Source organism: Scyliorhinus canicula, chromosome 4 (assembly GCF_902713615.1).
Source record: "Scyliorhinus canicula chromosome 4, sScyCan1.1, whole genome shotgun sequence".
Lineage (NCBI taxonomy): Eukaryota > Metazoa > Chordata > Chondrichthyes > Carcharhiniformes > Scyliorhinidae > Scyliorhinus > Scyliorhinus canicula.
In genome coordinates this window covers 93,987,911-94,000,328 of record NC_052149.1, presented here as the reverse complement: position 1 = coordinate 94,000,328, position 12,418 = coordinate 93,987,911, and the positions used below count along the sequence as shown (strand labels likewise).

General features: G+C 43.7%; 1 long non-coding RNA gene across 2 annotated transcripts in view; it reads right to left on the bottom strand.

Annotated features, from left to right (window-relative positions):
- Window positions 1–226: 226 nt before the first annotated feature.
- Window positions 227–12,418, bottom strand: part of LOC119964813 — a 77,719-nt gene continuing 65,527 nt past the window's right edge. For both annotated transcript variants that reach the window (XR_005460370.1, XR_005460371.1), the window contains one exon: window positions 227–1,508. This is a non-coding gene — a long non-coding RNA (uncharacterized LOC119964813). The remainder of the gene's footprint in view (window positions 1,509–12,418) is intronic.

Genomic DNA, 12,418 nt, shown 5'->3' with positions numbered 1-12,418 from the left:
TCAGCCGAATGTGCTATCATACAGTGTGACACTTTTAAATATTTGTTTTGGCAACAAGCTCCGAAAACTATTTGAAATACCAGCAAAGCACATTTTCTTTATCAGTATGCCTATTTAAAAAGGTTACAGTATGCCTATTTAAAAAGGTTACAGTAAACGTTTCTTGATCATCATCTGACATGTATGACAGTGCCATCTGGCACATGTATAGAATATGAGAGGAGAATTGTTTTTGGAGACAAACCCAAAGTTTATTTTCCGTAACATTTTCATTACATAAAAATATATAACTCAGTGAGTGAAAGAAAACATTCAATAAATGATGTGCGTCCTGTGAAGTCAGCTGGAGACATGGGTGATGGTCATTTGATAATACATGCAGTATTACTAGAGAGCTGTGGCAAATAGAAGAGGTTGCTCTCTTTGTGAATTGGGAGCGCCAACCCTGAGAGCCAGAGGCTAAGTCCAGCATGAACCTGGCAAAAAGCTAATGTTAAGATCGAAAAGGATTATGATCTAGTCCAATTGGGATCAACTGTTTTAAGATAATTCATTTGTTCAAATCTTTGAATAAATCCTGGTTTGCTTTATGTTGGTTCACTTATTTTTACATGATCACTTCGCAAACAGCCATCCCAATTTGTGTCAGCTGCTTCAGAATGCATGGACATTTTCTCAATGGTGAAGTATTTGGAAAGGCTGTTGAGTCGGCCATTTTCACAATTATATATATATACACATGCCTGGTTGGGTCTTTACCGCTCTTTTGTAATCACCACTTCCTAACTGAAGTGAGTATCTCAGTTGCACAGACCAAGTCTTTCAAGAAGTTTGAAAACATTGAAACCTGATGTTTTTTTCAAAATGTAATAGCTACAACACACATTCTATTGATTTCAGAAAGAGATTTGAATCCTCACAGTCATTTATGAATAAATCACAGGTTGAATTTGATGTCTTATCCACACCACAGAATGCGAAGTCCAGATAAGGCTAATTTCTTTGTACAAACATATCCTTGGATCACTGGCAGTTCTGCTAGTCCAATGTCAATTCCGTTGGTGCCATTGCTAAAATCTGGGCCACAGTTGCATTCATTGATCAGCGAGCTTTACCATATAGTTAAACCCACCGACAGCAATGAATGTTGATTGTGACCTTTGCTGGGACTTGTTTCTCACATTCCCTGAAGTTATTTATAACGATCGTGTTAGCGCCTGTCATAACAAATGGGTGTCAAACCAAGATGCTTGGGCTGAACCAGCCCAAAGGCAGGTGGAGGAGGTTAGCTACAAGGTACAATCAACGGTCGATGGTTTCTCCAATAGCATCAAACTCACCGACAGCGTTGAATGTTCCCTGAAACCACCAGCAAATGCATTAGAATTTTAAATGGGGAAAATTCCCAGATCTGTGCAACTCTTAAGTCCGAACTCCACCTCAGTCTGCAGAGTGCAGTTCTTTTGCCGTTTAATTCTTGCTGTAAAGATGCCTCATCAAGTTCATGTCTGCAAAAAGAGTGAAAATTCAGAACAAGGAGAATATGTGGAACCTCTCCGATTCTTTCTTTTTATTTTCTGCAGTTGAACGACTTGAAAACGGTTTTGTTGAAAAATAAATCTCTGGCTATTATTATCTTTTGTGCTCACAATGTACCCGTAACGATGAGGAGGCAATGATTGATTGTGCTCGCTGAAAGACATTTTTCGCCCCCCCAAAAGTTTCAACCATTGAGAATGGAAAGTTTGGGAGAAAAGGCAATTAAATATATAATGGTGACAGCAAGAAAAGCACCTTACAAAGAAATTCCTTTTCAAATGGCATGCTTTTTGAATAATACACTACATTGCCTGTGGATAAGTCTGGAATCTGCACAAAGGAAAGAGATGATTAATCATACAAATGTTGAAAGGATGTATTTAAAATGTACACACAAAGGCAGAATCCATATAGAATATTTAACACACAGCAGTTTTCATCAGCTTGAATCTCTGTGGTTAAATGGTATATAGGGTGACCACAGCACTGTTTTGCATGATTACAGTCTGTTTATGTTAAAAGTAGGTTAGCGTGACCGATTCTGTTTCTGGGTTTTACATTACGAAAAGGCATCTGTTTAAATAATTGCAAATTCCCAGTGCACGTAGCATGTAAACAAAAAGGACATTGTCTTTTCAATGAAATACAGAAAGAAAAACCTCTGACTGGTTTTAAGTGCACAAATAAGTGGGAGAAAATCGCTTTTCCTATCTTGAATGTTGTTTGTAGAGAATAGAATGGCTTGTTAGGTGGATGTGACATCTATGTCAGCTAGTTAGCCGGTATGATGGCTTTGTGTAAAGTATTGGGAGTGTTTAGTGGAATACCCTATGACTACGCCTCTCTTTGATTGTACAGTGTATGTGTGTGAGTGAATGTGTGAGCATTTGTGCATGTGTGGTACATGTGTAGACCATTATATAAGACTCGTAAGAGGCAGAATATGAAAATCACAAATCATTGACTCAGCGGGTTGTTTTCATCCATCTTGGCTATGAGGTATGATCTGAATTTTCCACTCATCCTGTTTGTGCTTAGTATATAATTATAAAGGAATTGCTGGGTTGTTGCTTGCATGGCATGGTCTTAAAGGTTATTGTGACCCAGACACAAGTTATATTATAACGATTAATTCCAGGCTCAAATAGTCATTGTAATGAAACAAAACGCATTAAAAGCATCTTCTGTGTTCTGCATTGCCGCAAAGTCGTAAATATCTGTTTGCTTTATTTCACCCTATTTTATTTAGAATGGCTGGAGCTAGAAAGATGTTTTGACTCAATTAAAAAGGGGGAAAAGAAACAAAAAATAAGCTTTTTTTTCTTGTGATATAATCTACAGCATTCCATGGACAATATCAAGTGGAACTCTTTGAAAACCACTTCATGCACATGAAACGTGCTTTATGTTCACTCAGGCGATTATGCTGTGGAATAGAGAAGGCAGTGTAAAGGAAAGCGTTTGGTGCCATTCCCAGAATCCTGTATGCATTGCAACACATCTGTACATAGGCCGGGATTTTCTGGTCACTCTTGCATTGGACAATTTTGCCGACGGGAGCGGAAAATGTGAGAAATTGCAACGTCACGTTTTATTTAGGGGTAAACGTGCATGACACAATTTTCCCATCCCCCTGTTAGTGATGTTCAACGTCGGGAACATCATTATAATAAATCACTATGTAATTATCAGGCCCCAATGCCAGAAACACCCCCCAAACCAGCCCGCTCAGAAAATCCATCCACGGCAGTGAGATGGTAGAACGACGTGAATCACGGCTGGTTTCTGTAGACGTGCACTTGGCGAGCAGATCTTGTGGGGAAGCTCAGGTGAGTGCAATCTTCATGGGAAGAGGGTCATGCAGATTACGACCCAGGCAATGCCTCCGGGCAGTGCCAGGAGGAATTCCAACAGGATTCCTGAACAGTGGCATAGGGTGCCCGAGCTGTGCTAGAGCAGTAGTCAGGTGGGGGGTTTCCAGGGTGAAGTGGCTTGCACACTATCCATTGGGGCAGCCTCTAAAAATGGTGCCTGATTCTCTGTGCTTGAGTTGCTTAATCAGAGGCCACTCTGCCAGCGATACATTGCGAAACCCGTGACTTCAAGTTTTCCTCCAAGTGCTACACTAATAGGGCGGAGAAAACCGCCGTTGCTGTCAGCAACTTCAACGCTGCTTTTGCCGCCTGACATTGGCCTTTTGTCATGTATCCAGGAAAACCCTGGCCTTAGTGGTTACAATTAACCAGAAATAAACAGTGTGTCACCTGCCAACACAAGGTGGCTACATAGCGGGCCACCGATACACCGCTGCTGCGCATGTGCAGGAAACCAGTGATGGATACTGTGCTCCAGTGTGGTCCTGGATTGAAACTGTTTTTTGCTCGGAGTAATTCATCATTAAAATTTTGATATGGGAAAGAAATAGTGTCGGGATTCATCTTATCCTCAAGATACTGAACTAACGTTAGGATATGACATCCAAATGAGTGATTATGTTCACTGTGGCATCAGGACGGAATGGTGGCTCAGTGGTTAGCACTGCTGCCTCACAGCACTGGGAACCTGGCTTTGAACCCAGCTCCGGTTCATTGTCAGTGTGGAGTTTCCACATTCTGCCGTATCTGCGTGGGTCTCACCCCCACAACCCAAAGATGTGCCTGGAAGGTGGATTTGACATGTTAAATTGCCCCTTAATTGGAAAAAAAATAATAGGCTACTCTAAATTTATTTTTAAAAAGTGAACTGTGGCATCAGAGTGACATCACGGAGTAAAACAGTCCAACTGCTTATGCACAGGAGGCACAGCTGTAAATGAAATGTTGACATACAGGAGGATCCATGGGCTATGAACTGTCATTTTATTAGAAATGTTGATCACAAATTTTGTTTTTGGTGCGTTTACTTATGGTATATCGATTTTCGCATCAGTTGCTCAAATATATGCCAACCTAGAATTGAAGATCTATGCTCTATCTGAATACTCGGCACCAATGCTTTTAAAAATGAACTGTGCATTAAGACAAATATAGATAGAAAGACTTCCAATTAAGGATACCCTATCTTTATGAATTATTTCTGATACTAAAATATTGACGCTCTGTGGGCAATAGGCAGAACAAAGAACATTATAACACAGCAACAGACCCTTCGGCCCACCAAGTCTACACTGATCCAGATTCCTTATTTAGACCTGCTACTTATTGCCCAAATGATCTGTATCCCTCCAGTCCCTGCCGCTTCATGTGTCTACCAAGATACATCTTAAACATTGCTATCTTACCTGCCTCCACCACCTCCACTGGCAATGTGTTCCAGGCACCCACCACTCTCTGTGTGAGAAACTTTCCCCGCACATCTCCCCTAAACTTTCCCCCTCTCACCTTGAACCTGCGCCCCTTTGTAATTGAGTCTTCCACTCTGGGGAAAAGCTCCTGACTATTCACCCTGTCTATCCCTCTCGTAAATCTGAAGACCTCAAATCAGGTCTCCCCTCAGCTTCAGTCTTTCCAACAGAAACAATCCGAGTTTATTCAACCTCTCCTCATAGCTAACACCCTCCAGACCAGGCAACATCCTGGTAAACCTTCCAAATGGCAAATCTTTCCAAAGCATCCACCTTCTTCTGGTAGTGTGGTGACCAGAACTGCACACAATATTCCAAATGTGGCCCAACTAAAGTTTTATACAACTGTAACATGACCTATCGACTCTTGTACTCAATGCCCGGCCGATGAAGACAAGCATGCTGAATGCCTTCTTGACCACCTTATCCAACTGCACTGCCACTTTCATGGAACTATGGACCTGAACGCCCAGATCAGGCAACTATGAGGCAGCATTTCCCTCATACAGTTGATAAAAATGACCAGTTATTTTGTTTGAAGTAGTGATAGGGAGGAATATTGGCTTAGCTACACTGCCATTCAATAATCTATCTCGCACCCACAACCCAGCATCCCCCACCACAACACCCGCATTTGGCCAGGTGACTGCACTGCAATCGAACATCTATCTCTATTTTCTACACAAGTAGGGCATCTTTTGTGATCAGTTGATAATATCAGCATGTTGACATAATTAATATATTCCTAATTGCTTGCTAAAAGTAAGCAAAACTGATTCAAATATCATAGTTGTGTGTGGAATACTTTCTTTACAGGTTGAAAATTAATTTTAAAAAAACAAGGCTGACCACCTTTTAATGGTGCTTGGTTGACCCATCAATACCAAGCACCTTTTTTTTGGATTACAGGAACTGCCCATTGTATTCTTTCCAATAGTAACTTGTTGTTGATACCATTACAAAGGTAATGTTCATTGTCAGAGAATAATAGAAGATGCCAGTGGTTATGTCACCACAGACAGTTTTGATTTGGCTGCTGCCTCAGCTGACCCAAGGGCTTCAAATCCATCAAGCACAGGGAATAATTTTTTCATAACTATCAAGTTCAAACAGAACTTTTAAGCAGCTTAAACATGAGAGAGAGAGTTGCTCATACCCAAGGTTTGACGTCTGGTGAGAGTTCAGCTGCCACGATCGTGATTTAAAGATAAAATTTCCCTACTTTGTTTTTCTTGGAGGACCCGGTTACAATGCATCATCAGGTGCTGTCATTCAAATCAATGAAAGCATGTTCAAGATCCCTTGGTATAGTGATTTGTGGTGATTGTCCCTTTCAGGGCAACACAGAAGATTAAGGGTCACCTGGCTTGAGGGCTGGGGGGAGAAATTGGGACTGTGTGGGTAATTATCCCAGGGGTTGGAGTCTTCACTTAGGCAGAAGACATGTTGGGACCTAGCAGCAGCCATACAGCTGCTGTAGTCTGCTTTACAATTCTCCTTATTAATAAATCCTTTTGTGCTTTGAACGTGATCTGTGAAAGTGCAGTAAGAGGTAAGGAAGAGGTAATAGAGGTAATAGAAAGGGAAGAACTTAGAACAATCATTATCAATAGGGAAAAAGTACGAAATAAACTTGTGCAGCATGGTAGCATAGTTTTTAGCAGAGTTGCTTCACAGCTCCAGGGTCCCAGGTTCGATTCCCGGCTGGGTCACTGTCTGTGCGGAGTCTGCACGTTCTCCCCGTGTATGCGTGGGTTTCCTCCAGGTGCTTTGGTTTCCTCCCACAGTCCAAAGGTGGATGGCCATGCTAAATTGCCCTTAGTGTCCAAAAAATGTTAAGTGGGGGTTACTGGGTTACGGGGATAGGGTAGATATGTGGGCTTCAGTCGGGTGCTCTTTGTAAGGGCCGGTGCAGACTTGATGGGCCGAATGGCCTCCTTCTGCACTGTAAATTCTATGATTCTATGAACTATTGGGATTAAAGATAGACAATTCCCCAGGGCTCGATGGCTTACATCCTAAGGTCTTAAAGGAAGTGGCAGTGGAGATGGTGACTGCAGTGGTTATAAAATTCCAAACTTTCCTGGATGCGGGAAAGGTTCCAGCGGATTAGAAAAATGCTAATGAAATGCCCATATTCAAAAAGGGAGGGGGGCAGAAAGTAGAAAATTCTTGGCCAGTTAGTTTAACATCTGCCTTGGGAAATTGCTAGAATCCATTATTAAGGAAGCAATAACAGAACATTTGGAAAGTCAAAACGTAATCCATCAGAGTCAGAATGGTAATTATGAAGGGTAATTAGTGTTTGCCTAATTTGCTGGAGCTCTTTGAAGATGTAAAATGCCAAGTGGATATTGGGGATCCCGTAGATGTAGTATATCTGGACTTCCAGAAGGTCTTTGATGCACAAAAGGTAAGAGCACTTGGGGTTAGGGGTAATGTATGCCTCCAAGGGTCACCCTCCCCTGCCACAATGCACTACATGTCCACCCCCTTCACCAGATTCCCCCAGAGGCCCCCTAAAATAGGAGACACCCCCCAAGAAACCCACTCAATAGAGAGACGTCTGCAGGGACCCCATGAATAGGGAGACACCCCTCTGGGACTCCCTAACTGAAGGAATCCCCGCTCACAGACCCCCTATCTAATGGAACCACTCCACAGAAAACCCCTAATGAAAGGGCCCCTTTCGTAACCCGACAGGGCCCCTGACTAAAGGGGCCTGATACCCCTGTCTGGATGCTAGAGAGCAGTCCAGACAAGGGCAATGAAAACTATTACGGCTGTAACACTTACCTGGAAGCTCCACATGTCCATTCCTGGAAGGAGGAAGCTGTGATCTGTATTTCAACCCCTCAGATCCATTAGCTGCAAGTCATTCATCCCTTTCTAGCAATGGGCCATGATTGATAGCTTCCACAAAATAGCTGCAGCCTTGATTCATTCACCTCCCTTCATGGATGAGCGACTCTTGAGTGCTAAAACCCTAATGTTCACAAACATCAACCACATCAAAGAGCGGTAAGTACATTGCAATCACATGCTTGGGTGATTGAAATGCAGTGACTGGGCTCTGTAGGGGCTCTCTTTAGTTACGAGGTCTCTACAGGAGGGTTCCTTTAGTTAGGGGGTCCCTGCGGGAGATTTCTTTAGTTAGGGGGGGTCTCCGTATTCATGGGATCCTGGGGGGTGGTCTCCCTATTCAGGGGGTTCCTGGGGAGCATCTGCCTATTAAGGAGGTCCCTTGGAGGGGGGAAATCTCCCTACTTAGGAAATCCTGAGGGAGGGGAATATCGGGTCACCCCTTGTCCTTGGAGGGGAGGAAAGGTGGGCAACCAGGCAATCCGGTGGTGGAGGGCTGCTTTGCGGTGCGGGGGAGCTGGGCGTCTGATTTGCATGCTGGGGGGGGTTGGATTGCCGGCCACGGACTTCGCTATCGGGTCACCCTTATTGAGAGAGCGGCCCAATTGCGGCCCTCGTATTCCACACCATGCATAAATCTGCACAGCAAGGGATACGGAATTGATTCCCGGATTTGCGCTCCCAGGAGAACGGTAATCAGTTACAATTCTCCTGTGACAGAAGAGCATAGGGCTGGATTCTCCATGCCCGACACCGATATCATAATTGGCGATGGGGTGGAGAATCCCTGTTTCGACCGAATTGGGAGCGACGCCTGTTTTCGGATGCTTCTCCCTCTCCAAAACGACATCATCAAAGGAGTACGGCGCACGCTGTTGGGATGGCCTCAGGACGTTACCGGAAGGCCCTCCCCTGATGCTCCGCCCCCGATGAGCCGCGCTCCCGAAGGCACGGGACACGTGTGCTCTCAGTTTTCGTGAACCCGGAGTGGCGGCTGCGGGCTGTGTCCAGCGCCGCTACAATCGGTGGGGTGGAGCCATACAGCTGGCCGGGGGGTCCTCGCTCGGTCGGCGCCACGTTGTATGGCGGAACCGCGGCAGGTCGTTGCCATGAGCATGCGTGGCCACAAACCCAGAAATTCTCCAGGCGTTTATATCGGGAAGGCCGTGTGTTTTGCATGGAGTGGCTGCTAGCCCCTCACCGGTCAAAGCACCAGTGCTGGGGCCTCGGGGAATCTTTTGTTACAAAAGCCAGCCACTTCCTCCAGACGTAGCCTCAAAATCGGAGAATCCAGCCCATAATCTCCCAAATGAAAATCTCGCTCAAGGGGTAGGTCTAGTGAAGAGGAGAACATAAGAACTAGGAGCAGGGGTAGGCCATCTGGCCCCTCGAGCCTGCTCCGCCGTTCAATGAGATCATGGCTGATCTTTTGTGGACTCAGCTCCACTTTCCGGCCCGAACACCATAACCCTTAATCCCTTTATTCTTCGAAAAACTATCTATCTTTATCTTAAAAACATTTAACGAAGGAGCCTCAACTGCTTCATTGGGCAAGGAATTCCACAGATTTACAACCCTTTGGGTGAAGAAGTTCCTCCTAAACTCAGTCCTAAATCTACTTCCCCTTATTTTGAGGCTATGTCCCCTAGTTCTGCTTTCACCCGCCAGTGGAAACAACCTGCCCGCATCTATCCTATCTATTCCCTTCATAATTTAATATGTTTCTATAAGATCCCCCCTCATCCTTCTAAATTCAAACGAGAACAGTCCCAGTCTACTCAACCTCTCCTCATAATCCAACCCCTTCAGCTCTGGGATTAACCTAGTGAATCTCCTCTGCACACCCTCCAGTGCGAGTACGTCCTTTCTCAGGTAAGGAGACCAAAACTGAACACAATACTCCAGGTGTGGCCTCACTAACACCTTATACAATTGCAGCATAACCTCCCTAGTCTTAAACTCCATCCCTCAAGCAATGAAGGACAAAATTCCATTCGCCTGCTTAATCACCTGTAGCACCTGTAAACCAACTTTCTGTGACTCATGCACTAGCACATCCAGGTCTCTCTGCACAGCAGCATGTTTTAATATTTTATCATTTAAATAATAATTGCTTTTGCTGTTATTCCTACAAAAATGAATAACCTCACATTTGTCAATATTGTATTCCATCTGCCAGACTCTAGTCGATTCACGTAACCTATCCAAATCCCTCTGCAGACTAAAAGTAACCTCTGCACCTTTTGCTTTACCACTCATCTTAGTGTCGTCTGCAAACTTGGACACATTGCCCTTGGTCCTCAACTCCAAATCATCTATGTAAGTTGTGAACAATTGTGGGCTCACCACTGATCGCTGAGGGACACCACTAGCTACTGATTGCCAACCAGAGAAACATCCATTAATCCCCACTCTTTGCTTTCTATTAATTAACCAATCCTCTGTCCATGCTACTACTTTACCCTTCATGCCATGCATCTTTATCTTATACAGCAACCTTTTGTGTGACACCTTGTCAAAGGCTTTCTGGAAATCCAGATATACCACATCCATTGGCTCCCCGTTATCTACCGCACTGGTAATGTCATCAAAAAGTTCCACTAAATTAGTTAGGCATGACCTGCCCTTTATGAACCCATGCTCTGTCTGCCCAATGGGACAATTTCCATCCAGATGCCTCACTATTTCTTCCTTGATGATAGATTCCAGCATCTTCTCTACTACTGAAGTTAAGCTCACTGGCCTATAATTACCCGCTTTCTGCCTACCTCCTTTTTTAAACAGTGGTGTCACGTTTTCTAATTTCCAATCCGCCGGGACCACCCCAGAGTCTAGGGAATTTTGGTATATTATCATTAGTGCATTTGCAATTTCCCTAGCCATCTCTTTTAGCACTCTGAGATGCATTCCATCAGGCCAGGAGACTTGTCTACCTTTAGCCTCATTAGCTTGCCCACCACTACCTCCTTAGTAATAACAATCATCTCAAGGTCCTCACCTGTCATAGCCTCATTTCTATCAGTCGCTGGCATGTTATTTGTGTCTTCCACTGTGAACACCGACCCAAAAAACCTGTTCAGTACCTCAGCCATTTCCTCATCTCCCATTATTAAATCTCCCTTCTCATCCTCTAAAGGACCAATATTTACATTAACCACTCTTTTTTGTTTTATATATTTGTCGAAACTTTTACTATCTGTTTTTATATTCTGAGCAAGTTTACTCTCATAATCTATTTTACTCTTTTTTATAGCCTTTTTCGTAGCTTTCTGTTGCCCCCTAAAGATTTCCCAGTCCTCTAGTCTCCCATTAATCTTTGCCACTTTGTATGCTTTTTCCTCCAATTTGATATCCTCCCTTATTTCCTTAGATATCCAATGTCCATTTTCCCTCTTTCGACCGTCCTTCCTTTTTGTTGGTATAAATCTTTGCTGAGCACTGTGAAAAATCACTTGGAAGGTTCTCCACTGTTCCTCAATTGTTTCACCATAAAGTCTTTGCTCCCAGTCTACCTTAGCTAGCCCTTCTCTCATTGTAATCTCCTTTGTTTAAGCACAAAACACTAGTATTTGATTTTACTTTCTCACCCTCCATCTGTATTTTAAGTTCCACCATATTGTGATCGCTCCTTCCGAGAGGATCCCTAACTATGTGATCATTAATCAATCCTGTCTCATTACACAGGACCAGATCTAGGACCACTTGTTTCCATTACATACTGTTCTCGGAAATTATCGCGGATACATTCTATAAACTCCTCCTCAAGGCTGCCTTGACCGACCTGGTTAAACCAATCGACAGGTAGATTAAAATCCTCCATGATAACTGCTGTACCATTTCTACATGCATCAGTTATTTCTTTGTTTATTGCCTGCGCCCCACCATAATGTTACTATTTGGTGGCCTATAGACTACTCCCATCGTGACTTTTTCGCCTTACGATTCCCGATTTCCACCTAAATGGATTCAACCTTATCCTCCATAGCACCGATGTCATCCCTTACTATTGCCCGGATGTCATACTTAAATAACAGAGCAACACCACCTCCCTTACCATCCACTCTGTCCTTCCGAATAGTTTGATACCCTCGGATATTTAACTCCCAGTCTTGGCCATCCTTTAACCATGTTTCAGTAATGGCCACTAAATCATAGTCATTCACGATGATTTGTGCCACCAACTCATTTACTTTATTCCGAATACTACGAGCATTCAGGTAAAGTACACTTATGTTGGCTTTTATACCTCTGTTTTGAATCTTAACACCTCGACCAGTAACCTCTCCTATGTTACATTTCCTCTTAACTTTTCTCCTAATTTTCCTTGTCATTGAACACATATCTGCATGTAACAACCTGCCTCGTCACTTACCATTTTTGTTTTTACTTCTCGTTTTATTCCTTTTAGTATTACTGGGCCTATTCACTGAGCTCCCCTCAGTCTTTGTAACTTCTACTGTCGCCCTTTTTGATTTTTGACTATGGCTTCTCTGCCTTACACTTTCCCCCTGACTGCCTTTTGGTTCTGTCCCTGTTTTACTACCTTCAGACTTCCTGCATTGGTTCCCACCCCCCTGCAACATTAGTTTAAACCCTCCCCAACAGCTCCAGCAAACACCCCCCCAGGACATTGGTTCCAGTCCTGCCCAGATGAAGACCGTCCGGTTTGTACTG